At 41.7% G+C, this 19,096-nt stretch overlaps 1 pseudogene; it reads right to left on the reverse strand.

The window, feature by feature from the left end:
* Window positions 1–7,665: 7,665 nt before the first annotated feature.
* LOC115777965 (uncharacterized) lies at window positions 7,666–7,815 on the reverse strand (annotated as a pseudogene).
* Window positions 7,816–19,096: the final 11,281 nt, after the last annotated feature.

Consider the following 19,096-nt stretch of genomic DNA (forward strand, 5'->3'; position numbering starts at 1 on the left):
GTGGTCCTGATGTGAAGGAGACTCTCAGGTTTGGATGTGTCCACGTCAGGATTACTGTGGTGTGTCAGTCAGAGAGCAGTGCAGGTAACAGGAGGAGGACTGCAGGCTGACAGCAGGGATGATGTTTGCATGAGATGTTTCTGCTGTGGAGAACTGAAGTTTTCAGGTTTTATTATCAAAGATGATCACAAACAGCTGATCACACACACAAACTGTTCAAACACAGACCGACACATTTAGGCGCTAACAAGCTTTCCTGCTGCTGGATAAGCTAACCACAGGCTGCTGTCCACACACAGGTGGAGCTAACACTGCTGTACTAGCCCCACCTGTTGCTCCATTCAGAGGCTGCAAAGCATCCTTCACCTGATTCATTTAATCCTTCAGTTTGTTGGTTTAAACAAAACTGAGGCTCAGCACACACACACATCTGTGGATTTATTTACAGTTGATGGTTTTCTGTCAGCCAGTAACATCAAACTGTCAGGATGGTTTTTATAGAAGTCTGTGTTTTATTCTAACAGGGTCAGAGGTCAGAGGTCAGGAATGTAGATCCTCAGCTGGGCTCCAGTTCCCATCAGTGTGACTGCTGCTGCTTCTACAGCTCATATTGTGGTTTATTGTCCTCTCAGACCAGCAGGTGGAGGTGAAGGTGGAGGAAGGCTCAGAGTCTGTCATCCTGCCCTGCAGAACAACACCTGACCTGCCCAAGGACACCAGGGTGGAGTGGACTCGCTCTGACCCAGAATTCATGATGGTCCATGAGTACGATTACAGCCGTGACCAACTTAAGAACCAGGATGGTTTTTACAGAGGACGAACGAAGATGAATGAAGACCTGCTGAGAACTGGAGACCTCAGTCTGACCCTGAAACAGCCCACAGAGAGAGACACAGGAGGATACATCTGCACCATCTACAGGGACAAAGACATCCTGAGACACAAAGTAGTGCTGCAGGTCAGAGGTCAGTGTAACAGAATTGAATATAGAGATCAGTGCTGTAGATTTAGGTCAGAGTTCAAAGGTCATGCCGTTTTTATGTTTTTCCACAGAACCATTTCCTTCCTGGGCCAAAGCTCTCCTGGTTCTCCTGGTTCTTCTTGTGGTTTCTGGAGGTCTTTTATTTTACTTTCGGCACTTTTTCATGCCAGGTGAGTCTCTCCTCCTAAATTACCCATAATGCCGATGGTTAGCAGGTGTCCTCTGGGGGCTCCTTGACTGTGGCTCACATAAACTTGTTCCAGAAGCTGAAAGAGGTCAGAGTTCAAACAGCTGATACAGAGAGCTGAAGAGAAACTTCCTCCTTCAGACTCAGTCACTGATCAGTGAAACAGCTCCACAACATGACTTTACTAAACAGTGTGTGTGCTTCACTGCACTGATCTGACACACAGCTGTTCTTCTTCTGTGGTGGTAAACAGCAGGCTGCCATGGAAACATGTGCTGACAGGAAGTGTTGCAGCAGCTTCAGTAAATGTTCCTCCTTGAGTTGTGCTCAGTCATGTGGTGGAGAGCTTCAGATGTTCAGAGCAGACACTTGAGATCTTCACGGTTCCTGTGCTGATGTGTGTGAGACTGTGGAGGCTCAGTGTGTCTGTTCTTCTGCTCTTCATCCAACATGTCTGCAGCTCTTTACAGGACGCTGTGACTAGTTACCAAAGAACGAGTCAGGAACACATCAGGAACAAACTGACACACAATCTGAGACTAGGAGGAGGGGACAGGGAGGTCATGTGACCATCAGACCTGTTGATGATGTCATCATGTTGTGCTTTGTTGTTCTCTCAGTTTACAAGGTGGAGGTGGACTCAGGGGTGGAGTCTGTCCAGCTGCCCTGTAAAACCATAGTTCACCTGCTGAAAGAAGCTAAAGTGGAGTGGAAGGACAATAACAACAGGAAGGTCCACGTGTATCAGAAGGGCTCTGACCAGCCTGAAGAACAGGACCAGGATTACAGAGGACGAGCAAAGATGAATGAAGACCTGCTGAGAACTGGAGACCTCAGTCTGATCCTGAAATACCCCACAGACATAGACACAAACACCTACACCTGCACCATCTACAACAAGAGGGGAACCATCGTGATGACAAAGGAAGTGCTGCTCACTGTCAGAGGTCAGTGCTGCAGACACTGGTCAGAGGTCAGAGGCCATTATGATGGTGATTCGGTCTCAAGCTGTGTCAAAATTCAGGGGCTGCATCCTTTGAAGGCTGCATTTGTAGGCTGATTACGTCACATCAACAAAGAAGGTTGTCCAAATTCGACGACTTCTCCAAATGCGGTCAATGAATTTGTCCTTCTTTTCTTGAATTTGGAGGATGGTCCGGTGTATCCTTCGTGGCCTACCATATCCCATGATTCATTGCGCATCATACTCAACTGCAACAATGGTGGAGGAGAGCAGCCAAAAAGTTTGAAATATTACTGTTTCTGTGACACAAAATAAAAATTTAAGATGTTTTCAGGCAAGAATGTAAATGTATAAACCTCAAATATCAGCTCGTTTTATCAAGATATCGCTTAATTGCAAAAAGTGCCCATTGCCACTCTTCCAGCAGCTCGCCTCGTTAGCTGGCTGCTGACCAGGCTATCGAGGCTCACCCCGGAGAGATTGCCCAACTCCCGGCACATCCTTTTCAAACCCCTGCTGGCTTTCACGACTGAGTGGAAGTTAGACACAGATATAACTCACTCAGATGATCTCTAATGGTTGATGTTTGGTTTATTTCAGTGTTTCATTTGTTCCTGAGCAAATCAGTTTGGCTGAAATTAACGTTAAGCAAATGTTTGGCTCCATTATAACAACTGTTTTTCCACAGCTGTGCATGAGTTAAGCTGAGGTGAGGGCAGGCGACGCAGATATGAAGGCTAGACCGTCCAGTTTCACAGCCACTCACTTCCGGTCTTTGCGATGTTCGTGGTCTGGGAAGGACCCGGTCTACATAGGCTGGGACCTTTGAAGGCTGTGGCCCCTGAATTTGGACACAACTTCAGTCAACTCAGACAAACAAGAACAATTTACAAAGTGATTAATCTTTACTTGATTTATCTTCTTCAGTTTTTCAATGTATTATTCAGGGTCACCTGTCCTGATCTAATCTGCACATTTTATTGATTTCAAACATGTAAAATGGTAACAACTAGAAAACTCAGTTTAGTTTAAGCAGCTTTTTTCTGTATTTTCTGAATTTATTTTCAGTGTGAAAATAATTCTGTGTGTCGGCCTGATGTCCTTCAGATCACAGAGCGCTGCAAACAGTCTTACTGTTCTTCATCCTCATGTTCACAAACTCATCCTCAGTTTGCTTCTTCAGGGTTATAGTCAAAAAAAATTTCAGCCTAGTGTATGCATGTGTTGGAGGGTGAGGACTAATTGGCATTAGCTTGCTAATGCCACCTTGCTAATTTAGTGACTAGAATAGTTGGATGATAATATGTATGTAATATTATGCAAAAACGATTGATCTTAGGGGTCATTTAAAGCACCTGAATCTGATTGGACCGTGTGACTTGATGATGACAGGGAGTGTGGGTCCTTCTATGCTGTGTCCCAATTTGTGATGTTCGATACCACAGATTTCCTTTCCGATCCAACACTGATCGGTATCGGCGATACCAATCCGATACCGACACCTAATGTGTCTGGTAAATAAAAAAAGAAAGTGGTTTAATTCAAATCTTGACTTCACAAAGAACACAAGACATCACTCTGATTTATTAATGTTAAACTCAGAAGTACATTGAGGTAGCAGCCTCATTTATTACTCATTCCCACAAACATCACAGATCGCGTGTTGGCTATTTGTGCAGCTGAATTAGCTCCACACGTGACTTCTTTCACATTTTGCCACTGTGTCTGAGTGGGTGAGTGAGCAGCCCGCTGCGCTTGGGCATTACGTCATTATGCATTACACACTTACTAGGTGGACGAAAAAGTAGTTCTCATCAACCCCATCTCATTAAGGCAAGATCTCAATAATTTAGTTACTTCCTAACGTGTTCTTGTTAAGATACATTATCTCAAATGACTGAAGTATTGAAAGTATTGATACTTGGATTTCAGTGGTCGCCGGCTTCACCACTAAGCCACCCAGGCGCCCAATATTTGAACATTTTAACATAAAATACAACTGCAAGGTGTTCGAGACTCGTGCAGACCTCATCAACTAAATGTTACAGGAGATGGAGATTATTCATACAGTATAGTGAAAGCAGTACAGCAAAACTGGGTTGCAACTATCGATTTTTCCATTGATTAATTGAGTGATCTGATTAGAAATACTTTTTTCATATTCACAATTCATCTGAATATTTTAACTGTCAGTCTTCATCTTTCTGCTGCGTCTCCTCTTCACACTGACCACTTTCTATCTAACAGTGAGATCCCAGTGAAGCAGCAACATTCAGCCTGTTAGAATCAACACAAATGTCTCCATCCAAGCTCATGTTGTGTTTGTTGTCCTCTCAGTCCACCAAGTGGAGGTGGATTCAGGGGAGGAGTCTGTCCAGCTGCCCTTCAAAACCACAGCTCCCTTGCCTGAAGATGCTAAAGTGGAGTGGAAGAGCAGATACAGCAGGAAGGTCCACCTGTATCAGAGTGGCTCTGACCAGCTTGAAGAACAGGACCCGTTTTACAGTGACCGAACGGAGATGAATAAAGACCTGCTGAAAACTGGAGACCTCAGTCTGACCCTGAAATACCCCACAAACGAAGACACAAACACCTACACCTGCACCGTCTACAACAGGGATGGAAACATCCTGATGAGGAAAGAAGTGAGGCTGAAAGTCAAAGGTCAGTGCTGTAGATACAGGTCAAAGGTTGGAGGTCATAATCTAAATTTTTTTTGATGTTTTTCTTTAAAAGCCAAACATGTGAGGTGGAGCAACTGTGCATTTAAATGAACAGAAGATCATTAAATATGGAGTTTAAATGATCAGAATTTCAAAATAAAATCCTCTGACATGATTTTAGTTTGGATCAAATCAATAGTTTTGTTAGTTGAGTCCAAATCAGTCTAAATGTATAAATACCAAGAGTTTGAAAGCTGCTGAGATCATTCAAACACTTTGATCCATCATTTGGATGGTGTCAAAGGTCAGGGTGGAGCAGCCATAAAACTGAGGCTTTTATTGTGAAGTCCAACAGTAATGCGAGTGAAAATGATGTTTGCTGATCCAGAGGAGCCCATGGGGTCTTTGGAGGGTTTTATTTCTTTTTCTTTGTGATATTTTAGCGCAGCTGTAATGTTTATGTGGTTAAAGCCGCAGACTCCACTGACAGAAACTCTGTTACCTGGGAGAACACAGGAGAGAGAGGAAGGATATACTTTATGTCAAATGATTTATGAGGGACACTAAAATTATGATTTTTGACTGCACAGAAAATTTTACTTTTCTTTAAATAATGACGAGGACAGACACGATCTGAATGCCATGCAACGTTTATTAAAATCTTGCAATTCGGAGCAGTTACAGGTAAACAGCAACAAGGTTGCCTACGAGACGTGCTCAGGGAGGCAGTCTCAGTGTCCATCTTTGATACACATCAAATGTCTACGTGTGATTTCACAAGAGCTTAAACAGACAACAGGAAATAAAAGAGGAAGGTCTACTTAGCTGCTATCCACCTTGGACTCAGAGTTAATGTTTTTCACTTTTTTGTTATTAACGCTCTCCGTTTATTAAGGCAAGTATCCTGTTTCTTATTTAAATCAATAGTAAGTACCAGTTCCCTCATTCACTCGGCCGAGACCTCCATGAACTTCCCTTTTCTGGCAGACGTTTCCTCTTTTCATATACAGAGGGACACAGAAAGTTCAACACATCAATTCACGTAATGCCGTTTTCTTCTTAAAATCTTACTATCAGGCTATATTCTTCTATTCTTAATTCTATTTTAACTATGTTTATTATTCTAACATTACCTTAATGGTTTTCCTAATTAATAGGTAAATTTCAAGCAGGTTATATATTTCTCTTAAACACTATGCAATGTTATACCAGAGCTTGGTTATGCATATAGTTAACATAAAGACTGATACTTATTTAAATTTTCCTAACATAACAAACTGTTCTGTTTCTTCACACCCTTTGGACTTTTTAGTATTGGATCAGTATCTGCATGCAGAAAGCAGTGTCTTCTCTCCATAACCCCCTTCACAGGGAAAACTAACAGAGATCCAAAGGCAGCACATGGGGCAAGGCACTTCACCCTGTCGATAAGGGTTTGGCTATATGCGACCCGCACCATCCCGGCCACCAGCTGGAGCAGCAGCAACAGCAGCCTTTGTGGTGGTGGGGGAGGACCACCAATGCTACATACAAGTGCTTGAAATGGAAACAGAATACAATGACAAAATAGTTCACTATGATTTTGAGACATAAGACTGGGGAACAGCCATTTTTGGTATGCACTAAAACATCACAAGGTAAAAACTGGAATGCAAGAAACGATGACTGAGTCGATTACTTGTGCAGTTCAGGTGTCTTTACTTCAGGGCTCTGTTTTTATTGCACATGACTCAGAAGGTATTGATCCTTATTTAATTTTAGCAGTTGTGGTGAAACAAGCTTTATAACCTCACATAATAATGCAGGGGTCTAAACAGATTTGTTTTACAGACAGCAGTTATGATCAGAAATGAACAGATTCCTTTCTATGCCTCTGGCTGCAGTGCCCAAAGCTTTAATGATAAAATCCAAAGTTTTTTCAGCATTCTTTCAGTTTCAGAGCAAATCTGTCGTACACTGGCCCCATCTGCTGCCCTTAGCATTTGGATTAGAGGTTGTTTAATTGGTAAGGTAAGGGTTACACTTTTTTCAGAGAAGGTTTCATAGTCCACTCACCATCTTCTTCTTCATTGTACCCATGGGAAGCTTTTAGAAAGAGAAATGATCAGATCTGTGAAACTGAACCTAAAACTGTTCTTAATGATTTACATGATTTATTCAGATTGTGATGGAAGCATTTGTAAAAGTTTTATGTGTTTGTGTCAGTGTGGGTTGTAGGTCATATAACACACATAATACACATCTCCATAATATTTAGCCCAGGCCTGTGGAGGTTGTCAGTGAGTTATGAAGGCAGGGCTTATTGATGAGCATCAGGCTGGATGAAATATATCAGCATTAAGCTGAAGGAGCATTTGTCAGATCACACAGGAAGTGGCTCAAAGAGGGAGTTTATTTTTAGACTAGAAATGCAACACTAGTACAGTACAACAAGTAAAAATAATCACTGATGTTACTAAAATTATCAAAGTACTGTGCTGATTTCTACAGTAATTTTTGTACTTCAAGTCCTGCCATCAAACTGCCTCTCTTTGCTTTGACTCTGTGCTCGATATGAATCAGTTCATTGAGGCAGATGGCGTTTACTGTGACAGATTTTAATAGTAAAATGGTAAATGGACTAGTTCTTATATAGTGCTTTCCTACTCTGTCTGAGCACTCACAGCGCTTATACAACATGTTTACCCATTCACACAAGCACTTCCATGAGTAACGAAGTGCTTTTATTGTCTAACATTCATAATCCAACGCTTGCATCGGAGAGCAACTTGGTGTTCAGTATCTTGCCCAAGGATACTTTGGCATGCAGCCTGGAGCAACCAGGAATCGAACCACTGACCTTCCAGTCAGGAAGTGACCTGCTTTACCTTCTGAGTTACAACCACCCCAAACTAATAAAAATTGCCATAACTGACTGTATCTTAAGTCATCAAGGCAGGAATTGGGTAAAGTTTTCAATCAGCAATAATCACGTCTCAGTAAAACTTCATAGACTATGAAATTGCCTCTGCACAAAAACTTTGAATGAATAAATACTTTGAATGAAATGACCAAGGCTATAAAACAGGGCTCATCAATTACATTTGACCAAGGGCCAGAAGTTATCTGATATTTTTTTTCTACACAGAACAAGGTTAGACTCATCTGTTTGGTCCTAATCTGCCACCAAGACTGTTTGACACTGCTGGATTTACAGCTGATAGATGACAGAGTAGAAACTGATCAGTCTATTGATCCCAGGATCTTCCATCAATATAACTGATGTGACTGTGATCAGCGTGAACAGTGGTTTCCACGTCTCCTTCATGGTGTGACAGTGTCAGAGCTGAATGCACTTGTAGACTTTCAGAAATAGAAGCAGCTCTGATTGTAGTGCTCCAATAAATCCAAGACGTTATGAATTCACACATAAACAGTTTTCTGAAGCGTTCCTCTCGGCCTTGTTTGCAGCTCCACTGTTGTTTCTGCTGGAATCATTATTGATCTCCATGAGCTGTTTCTGCCTGAAGGAGGCGCCACTCCATCGCTTCATTCTGTGCACAATAAGAGTCACATGATGCTGCTCTGTGAACACCAATCACACTTTGTACAGCTCATGTTGTGTTTGTTTGTCCTCTCAGACTGTCAGGTGGAGGTGGAGGAGGGGGCGGAGTCTGTCCAGATGTCCTTCATAACCACAAAAAAAAACCTTCCTGAAAATGCTGTAGTGGGGTGGGTACGCTATAACCCAAAGAAGATAGTCCATATATCTAAGAATGACTCTGATCAGCCTGACAAACAGCACAAAGATCTAGAGAGTGAAAAGAGTGCTGCTCAAAGTCAAAGGTTTGTTTCTTCATTTGTGTGTGTGTGTGTGTGTGTGTGTCTTGTGTCTCCTCTGCAGGGAGAGTTCAGGTCCAGGATCAAACAGAGGAACCGAAGCATCTCCATTGATCTGACTCCTCTATCAGCTGAGGGCAGTGTGAAGTGAGATTCATGGATTAGTGAGCTGTGATGACCTTAAAGTCAGAGTTTTCTATTATAGATGTGTCTGTCTATTTACCTGGCTAAATGTTCATGGTAACAACTCCATGGTTATGTTGAAGACACAACCTGATCAGGAGCAGGTTGTGTGTCTTTTATTCCCAGCATTCAGTGTGATGTAGATTCTCTGCTACAGGAACATGTTTCTGTGTGCAGCTTGTTAATCCGTACCTGACTGAGACCACTGAATGAAGCACAAACTGTATCGTATTGTCACTGAATGTGTTTGCATTAATTTGGTTGTTCTACTATCTGTTGCTGTGTGTCTTTGACAGTAACCACACACTAAGAACACGTGTTCAATCACATTAATCTGATTTGCAACAAACTGAAGCAGGTCTCCTTCATCAGGCTGTGGGACAGGAAGCTTAGATGTTTCAGTGGATCCAGGTTCAAGTGTCAGAGCTCTGATGTGCAGCTGTCACCTTAAACAGCAGCACTGAGAGCGACTCAGCCACAGAATCATTCACTGCAGTTCAAATCTTTATTTTAGTGCTCTGTGTCACTCACAGGGATCATTCTGTGCAGAAAACATTTCACATGACCTGCAGCACATTCATTTTTATGTGAGCACACTCAGAGCCTTAAGCAGAGAGCCCAGGTTAACACTGATAACCACCATCATCATACCTGTGACTGCCCTTTTAGAGCAACTAACATCTGTTTACTAACATCTGTTTGTTCTTTGATTATTGATCAGTGATGTCAGAGTGGAGTCAGTGTGATGTTGTTGTGTGTTTGAGCCTTTTAGTGTCCATGAAGGGCTCTGCTGCTGTGTGACAGATCTCACTGTGGAGGAAACTCAGCACTTCCCAGCAGCTCCTCCATCATCCTTTAACATTGTTATGATCAGGATCACACAGAGGTGGGAAGTAACAAAGTACAAATACTTAAGTAGATTTTTTTAGGTATCTGTACTTTACTTGAGTATTTAATTTTCTGACTACTTTTTACTTTTACTCCCTACATTTTTACTCAATTATCTGTACTTTCTACTGCTTACATTTTCAAACAGACTCATGACTTTAGGTTTAACACGTCAGAGAGAAGTTTGTATTTCCGGTCACAAACATCAAACAATCTGAGCCTAAACGGAGGAATAATAACAGATAAGAGACAATCGTACTGGCGTATCTTCTATCACCGGGGCTGATCACATACAAAGGGATTAAATATGCAAACCCATATAATTTATGTATCATTTATAGCGCTATAATCAGGGATCACAGCGGGCCCGACCGAGTCTGTAAGCTGTGCTCACGGGACATAAACAGCTTAGCTGAAGAGGAGCGAAGATAAAAAAAGTAACATGTGGCAGGTAATTTTAAATACAATGTTTCTAATTGCTCAACAAATATCAGCAAACACACAAAGTGTGTGCAATTTGTCACACAGTGTGTCTGCTAGCTAAAAGAAGAGCTGCTGTATTTCAGGGAGAGCAAAGAGAGAGAAGTTCACTCAGAGATGGAGAAAGAGGAGAGGAGAGGAAGAAGAGAGGTTAGAATTATAAATGACTGCAAAACAAATTGAGGTATGCTGACTTTGTCTAATTCAAAGATTGTATGAAAATACTGCAGTTTAGTGTGTATTACATCTTTGTGAGTTCAGTTCATCCACACAGAGCAGTAAACCTCAGAGCAGCAGCAGCAGGTCAGCTGATCACAGCCTGCACACCAACATCATTTACTGCAGCTCACAATAGAAAGCTGTGATTCTTCTCCCCATGCAGAGCCACTACAGCTGATCTTAGGGTTCCTCCACCTTCTGAATCCCACTGTAACCCCTGAGTGTCCTCATGTTTGTGTTTAGGTGGAGGCACAGTCACCCTCTACTATGGAGGACACAGAGAATAGAGCTGTGTTTAAATTCCCTTTCACAGTTTGTGTCCTACATAACAGATTCAAGCTGAGTGCATTCATTAGAATTAAAATTTAGATTGGAATAACATTTGTATTCTCATGTAATATTATTTTATATTATTACAATAATATATGAGGTTCGGTTAGCTTTACACAAAAATAGCAGGTAGAAACGTCCTCCAAAGAGCTACTTTTATTTTCTTACTTTGAGTACATTTTAGAGCCTGTACTTTTTTACTTCTACTTAAGTAAAGAAGTTGAACCAGTACTTTGACTTTTACCAAAGTAGTTTTTAACACAAGTACTTGTACTTCCACTTAAGCACAGAATGTCAGTACTTTTGCCACCTCTGCGATGATGTACAGGTGCTGGTCATAAAATTAGAATATCATGAAAAAGTTGATTTATTTCAGTAATTCGATTCAAACAGTGAAACTTGTATATTATATTCATTCATTACACACAGACTGATATATTTCAAATTTTAGTTCCTTTAATTTTGATGATTATAACGAAACCCCAAATTCAGTATCTCAGAAAATTAGAATATTACTCCGTTTAATGTGGCAGCAGAGGATGAGACTGATCCCGTTTCTCCTGCTCCAAAAGAAACTGAGGAGCTTCCGTCCACTGTTTCCAACGTTCCTGCAGCTGTATGTGACCGTAGCTACCCACCAACCTGCGCTGGTGACCTTGTGGAGAATCAGACATAAATAAACCAGGAACAAAACTCCAATAATTAGACTAAGAAGGCCATAACTAAGAACATGACCCAGAAAACAGCAAAACCCAAGAATGCAATAATAAAGGAAACTCTGAAAGTAAACAAAACTCAAAATTGCAAAACTACAATAAACTGTGAATCAAGAAGCGAGTTTACATAACAGAACTCAAAGTTCAACCTAAAACCAGGATCATGACGTTTGTGGTGTAAGTTTCTCATAAAAAGCAGGAGAACGGTTGCAGGTTCAGTGTAACCAAAACCTCAGATCATTTCGTGTGATGTGACTCCACAGCAGGATGGGTGGAAATAAAGCTCAGGAAAGTTTCTTCCTGGTTCAGAGGTCACCCAGCAGAGGATGATGTGTTTGGCCAGATTTTTAAAAGTATTGGTCAGTGTGATTGGTCAGAATTAGCCCATGAAAACTAAATGTTTTAGAACAGATTTTGTTTTTTATATAAATATTTATTTTTGAATGAATTGAAAATAAAGCCAAAGGCAAAGCCAGCTTTTAGCTCTGTTTGACAGTGAGTAGAACAAACCTGATGAGTCCCAGAAAGCTTCAAAGTCACTCAAACACATCCAAACTCTGAGGACTTTTTTTTTTTTAAGGCTGGGTGCATGGAAGGCAAAAATCGAAGCCAGCTGGGCCCCAGAACAGCCGTGTGGTTATCAGAATAAACAAGACTCACCTCAATGGGGTGGATTGTGAGGCGTGTTTATTCGGTCATAGCTTCAAGGTCCTTTGTAGATATTAGGTCAGGCAGTTTTATGGTCTCAAAACACCTCATGGCTCTGCCACCTTCACAATCAGCTCCCAGCTGACCCAGAACCACAGAAGATACTTCAGATGCTCTAAAGCTGTTTGGAGAGAGGGCCGAATTCCCGTCTCCTTCAGTCCCTTTCTTAACCGTTTTCATCAGTGGCAGGCCATGTAAAACTGAAAATAAGATTCAAAACACAACAAATAATCTTACTGCATGAAGGAGCATTTGTCATGGAGCCACTTCATAATCTTTGGAGTAGAGAACAGAACGTCCCACAGCATCCACAGATTTACAACACGATCACATTCAGCTCCAAGCCCAGAGGTCTCTGTCAGCCTCGCACAGATGGACAGAATGAAAGGAAAGTAAGCAATGTGGGTCACAATGGATTTTAAGAGTAGGCCAACATTAATTTTACAGTGTACATATTCTTTAGTAATTGTTGACTGCACAGTGCTGTTCAAGCTTGAAAATAAATCTATTCAAAAAGGCTTGTAGAGCTAAAGAGGGATAAAGGTTCTCATAATGTTGGAATATCCAGGAAGTGCTCCAAACATTCCTAGCTGTTGCTTTGAAAATGCTGAAGAGGAGAAGTCAGGACAGTCTTCACCTGTGACTGTGGCAGTGGAAGCACCACACATGTCTGATGGCTGCACTGACACCAGGACCACCATACAAGAAGCAGTGCCCCATCATTGGCCGAGCCATCAGGAAAAGCTCACTCTCCACCATCACAGCAGAGTCGGCCTTCAAAAATCTTTGTGGCCACACCATTAAATCTCACAACAACATTATTTCTCCTTCCTTTGAGCAAAATGTTCATAGTTATAATTTTAAAAACACACAATATTGCTGTGGTGTAAGCGCTAACCAAGATTAAGGTGGAATCCAGTTCTCAGCATCAGTGTTGACATAACACGAAGTTAACGAGACCTACAGCAGTATCACCTGCAGCACACGTCAGACTCTAGGCCCGCGGGCCCGATCCGGCACACAATGCAATTTTATACAGCCCGTGAGATGATTTACCGTACTGTATCACAGTATGGTACGGCAGCTGCACTGAGGCAGACAGGGTCAGGCTTCAGAGGGTAGTCAAGACAGCACAGAGAATTGTTGGCTGCCCTCTCCCCTCCCTGATGGACATCTACACCTCCCGCTGCATCAGCAGAGCCAGGAACATCATCAAGGACAGCTCACACCCTGGCTTTGACCTGTTTGACCTGCTGCCCTCTGGCAGGAGCTGCAGGAGCATCAAAGCCAGAACAAACAGACTCAAGAACAGTTTCTTCACCAGAGCAATCACCACCCTGAACTCTCACACTCACCCACTGTAACTGTGCAACACCCACATCTCTGTGCAATATTATATTATTCATACTGAACAATATCTATCACTCCTATATTGTGTAATATCCAATATTCATTCACTAGTGCGATACTCACATCTTCATTGTTATATGTATACACTTGCTTTAATTTTTACAATGTATATATTTTTATACATTCTCTTATTTTCTGCATTTTTAATACATTTTATGTTCTGTATATTTTACATACTGTTTTATTGTATGTATATTTTTATTTTAGAAAGACAAACTATTGCCTGGCACTGAACAGGAGTGGCTCTCCAATCTCATTGTACATCCTGTATAATGACAATAAAGGCATTATATTCTAAACCCAGCTAATGTTCCTTCTTCTGGCACATTTGATGGAAACAAGATGCTAAAGTATTTAGTAAGAAAAGAAAGCCAACATCAATGGAGCTCTGATACCAGGATTCACCATGATAACAGGTAAATAAAGGGCGGAGCCTCCATTTTAATCCAATGATGGAGGATCGCACGTGTCAGTGTGGAGCATGACGAGTCACTTTAATCAGCCTGACCCACTCTGACATCATCACAGACAGAATAAAAGTTTGTTATCAAATATATCATTTCTTTATGTCTGCTGTCATCATTTACACAACTTGAATCTCCATCAGATGAAGCTGAATCCTAATTTCACATTTGAATTATAAAATCTAATTATTGAGCCTGACGGACAAACTGCAGGAGACAGAAAGTGAAGATAAAACTGTGGAGAAACAGCTCAGACTGAGTTTACTGACAGACCTGTTAGAGACTGAGACAGCAGCAGACCCCGGGGAGCTGACCTCAGGTCAGTTTGTTACTTAATAAAAACTGTTTTTGCTGCAGTTTATGACAGTTCAGTTTATGGCCATTTAATTTTTTCAATAATAATACAATAAAAATGGAGTCTATTGATGGAATAGAAACCTCACTTTGTTTTTTAATTGAGAATTTCATTATTTCTGCCATTACTGAATAAAAATGAGATTTACAGAAAAAACTGCTTTAATGTTTCCAGTTTGAGTGGTTCTAATCTGATCTAAGAGCAGCTTCACTGATAAATGCCGGGTTTCTGACAGCAGAGATGTTGCTGTTAAAGGTCATATTTCCATACACGCACTACATGCTGTGTCTGTGAAGAGTCGTAGTAAATGTACTGAAATATATGACCCAGCTGGTGAGAGAAATATTTGAGTGAATGCAAGATACCGTTGAGCCATGAGTCTCTTCCACATTCTTTGGGTCAGTGCTGATTGTATAAATTTTGTCTTCGTTGTGTTTTGGTTTCATGCTGGTTGTCATTGGTGGCACGTACTGGTGTTTGAATCACATGACTATAGGCACTAACAGCCAGCAGGTTAAAAGGGTGACACTGGGTTTATGTAATTTTTGTTGACTGCATGCACGCATGCTGCTTACTGTCACCCAGATCCATGCTTGTCAGTATATTAATAAAAACCATGAAAATGCGTGTGGCCTCAGTGTTCTTTCTGCAAAGGAAAGCAGCGCATCATACAAAGAGTCAGGGCCCAGTCAGCGATGTGTCTTGACAGTCATCATCCCATGCAGATGTATGGAAGAAATTCTCAGCTGGCAGTTTTTTGGTTTTTTTTGAATAAGATAAATTTATTACAAGAAAGAACAGTGTGGTACCGAACACTCGAGGTGTGCGTTGGAGGAAGTCTGCCCATTGTCTTCTCTTGACTTTAAAGAAACCTGCTACCAGCTTATTCCTTCCAGGTTTTGGCGTGTTGGTTTATCGGACAGAAATTACACAACGCAATGGAATAAGGAGTCAATTATTAAATTTAATTAGCCAATAACACACATTACAGATTGATCTGGACCAGACTGTGAATTATGACTGAGCTAATACAGAAGCAGAGTCCAATTCCTATCTAAGCAAGTCCAGATCTCATATATTCAGAGCTTATCAGCTTCTGTTAGATCATATAATGCAAAAATGTGCAAGACAAAGAATCCCAGCAGCCGCTTCTTCGTAGGACCTCGGAGTTTCTCCTTATCGCTTGTTTTGGTTTCCTTGTTGTCTCCTGCGTGTCTGTGACTGACCCTTCCCAGAGCCTCGAACGTCTGTGATTGATAAACACATACCCACCAAGAACACACTGTGCCTGGCACACACCAAACAGATGTACTTCTGTATTGTTAAGCAGCTATTTTCTTTATGTTATACTCTAAGGCAAAGTTTCTCAGGCAAATAAATGTAAGGATGGTAAGAGCGAGCCTATACCATGAAAAACACTTCCTTCCACTTACAGACCTTATATAACATTAACATGTTTTTTTTGTATACAACTTCACTTCTGAATAGCCACCTTACAGTGCTGAAGAGGTTTGTGGATATCCACAAGTAAACGTGGCACCAGGAAACCCTGGTTCACAGCTCGATGATTGATTTTGTATTCGTATCATCAGATCTGTGTCCGTATGTTCTGGAAACTAAATGAGAGGATCCTAGCTGTCAACTGATCACCACTTGGTTGGGAGTTTAATCAGGTGATGGGGGAGGATGCTGGACAGACCCAGTGCTCCTCCAGGTATTCTGGGGGTGCGCTAGGAATGCCTGGCAGATCCCAGTCTGAGGACATTGAGTCTGAATGGACCATGTTCCGCACCTCCATTGTTGAGGCTGCTGCTCAGAGCTGTGGCTACAAGGTGGAGGTACTCCCTGAACCAAACGGTGGTCGGCAGAGGTTAAGGGAACAATCAAGCTGAAGGAGGAGTTCTATCAGCCTTGGTTGGCAAATTGGACAGGAACCGGCAGGCCAAGCGGAATGTGGCTCTGGTGGTGGTCGAAACAAAAGCAGGAGTTTGGTGAGCCTCCCCATTAAGGTCTATACTAGTGTTCTGAAAAGGAGAATGTGCCTGTTAGTCGAACCTCACATTCAAAAAAACCAATGTGATTGTTGGTTGCAGAACGCTGGACCAGCTCTTTATCCTCTCGAGGATATTCCAGTGTGTGTGGGAGTTTGCCCATCCCATCTACATGTGTTTTGTGGACTTGGAGAAGGCATTTGACATGTGTCTTGGGCTATCCTGTGGAGGGTTCTGCGAGAGTATGGGATGTCAGGCCCATATTTGGGGGCTCAGTCCCTGAACAACCGCAGGAAGAGCTTGGCCTGTATTACCAGCCATAAGTCAGACTTGTTTCCTGTAGATGTTGGACTTCGTCTGGGCTGCCCTTTGTCGCCAATTTTCTTCATAAATTTTCTTGGACAGAACTTTCAGGCACAGCCAAGCAGCAGAAGACTTCTGCCTTGGTGGCCTCCGAATCTCATCTCCACTCGCAGTGGAACCGTTCGCAGTCAAGGTCTGCTGTGGTAAAGAGGGAGCTGAGCATGAAAGCGAAGCTGTCAATTTACCAGTTAATCTACTTCCCTACCCTCACCTACAGTCATGAGCTTTGGGTAGTGACCAAAAGAATGAGATCAGAAATACAAGCAGCAGAAATAAGCTTCCTCCGAACGGTGGCTGCGCTCTCCCTTAGAGATAGGGTGAGGAGTGCAGTCATTCAGGAGGGGCTCAGAGTGGAGCTTCTGGTCCTCCACATCAAAAGGAGCCAGTTGAGGCGGTTAAAGCATCTGATTAGGATACCTCCTGGGTGCCTTTTTGGTGAGGTGTTCTAAGCATGTCCTACTGGGAGGAGACCCTGGGTTAGACCCAGGACATGCTGGAGAGATTACCTCTCTCAGCTAACTCAGTTTGCAGATGTCTGAGACTTGGATGTCTACATTACTGAGAGTCAGCTCCATTCACAAAAATGCTGTGTTTGAATTGTAATACCTGCTCTGTACTTCCTAAATCTGTCCTCTTGCTGACAACACTTCCACATATTACTATAATACAAAGAAATCTGACACAAATGAAGGAAAAGTAAATATTTACAAAGAAAAAAACCCTACACTAATATAAATCCAAACTTGAAACAAACCAAACTGAACAGAAAACTAAAATAACAGAAGAAAACTGAAACTAATTAAAAACAAACTATAACAAATCTGACTTGTTTATTGTAGCGTTATAAAAAGATGTTAATGACCTGCTAATATTCATAAAAGACAGACACGGTCACCTGTAAGAAATGATTGCTTTTAATAATTAAATTCTAGAACTGATGTCTGTAGTTATCTTGTTAAACACAAAGTACTGCACCAACTTAAGTACTTATTAAAGATAAGGAAAAGATAAAGTCCAGAAATTAGAGCTACTACATCAGATCTAAGTGTCACATTAGCTCACACTTTTTTACAAGAAATTCCATCAGAATTCTGTGGAACCGGATCTAAAGGTTTTCAAGTATGACCCCACAACCAGAAGAGGACCTTTGTGTGTCTGCAGATTCATTGTGATCCAATGATAGGAATGATTTCATCCCTGCATGATCATGCTGATGGTTTGACAGAGCAGATAATGAAGTGAACGATTTTGCACATTGGTAACAGTGAAACAGTTTCTTTGCAGCGTGGGATCGCTTGTGTCGGGAGTATGAACTGAGATTCCTGAAGCTCTTGTCACACTGGTCACAGCTGTAGTTCCCTTCAATGTGTGTATTTTCATGAGTGTTACGAGTACTTGAAGATGAGAAGCTTTTGTCACAGTGTCTGCACTTGTATGGTTTCTCTCCTGTGTGGAGTCGTTTATGGTCTTTAAGGTGACTTGCATTGATGAAGGATGACCCACACTGGTCACAGAGGTACTTTCTAACTCCACTGTGGATGAGTTTATGTTGTTTTAATTCACATGTTGAGAAGAAGCTTCTCCCACATTCTTTGCAGTACTTCAGTTTGTGTAAAGTTTGTCTACGCTGATGTCTTCTTAGGCTCTGTTGCTGACTGTAAGTTTTCCCACAAAGCTCACAGAGAAATGCTTTCTCACCACCACACTGATGACTGGGTTGAGAACTGGATCCATCTGTGTGGCTCTGCTTCTAAACAAAGACACAAAGACAGTGTAAGTCAGAGAATTCCTTCAACATTTTTATCCTGTAAAGCATCTCTGCCAACGTCCAATTACACTTTACGGTTTACATTAGAACATTCAGCTTACTGGGATGCAATAACCAATATACTACAACCATAATACCAGTATTATAGTATTATTACAGTATTATATCTAGTATTAAATACTCATTCAATACTATAATAACCTTAAGATCATAAAGTACTGCCACTACAATACTATAATGCTTACATAGTACCAAAATACTAGTGGTGGGCGGATCGATCCAAAATATCAATATTATCGATACAAAGCTGGTATTGGTATCGAACAATATTAGCGTGATAGGATCGATACTTTAGTTTATTTGTCTCCTGTACGTTCAGTGTGTTTCTCCTGTTCATCAGAGAGCAGATATGCCTGTGCAAACACAGCTCCTCTCACGCAAGCACTCTTTGCTCCGCCCCCTCCTCTCCCTCCTCTCTGCACCGCTGTGATTAGTTGTCTGTGATCACGTGACTCAGCAGCACTGAGCAGTCATGTCGGCTGCAGTGAGTGAGAACGCGGAGCATCGTCCAGCTGTACTTTAGAGCTGGAAATGAAAACAGTAAAC

The sequence above is a fragment of the Archocentrus centrarchus genome, unplaced genomic scaffold (assembly GCF_007364275.1).
Source record: "Archocentrus centrarchus isolate MPI-CPG fArcCen1 unplaced genomic scaffold, fArcCen1 scaffold_89_ctg1, whole genome shotgun sequence".
Lineage (NCBI taxonomy): Eukaryota > Metazoa > Chordata > Actinopteri > Cichliformes > Cichlidae > Archocentrus > Archocentrus centrarchus.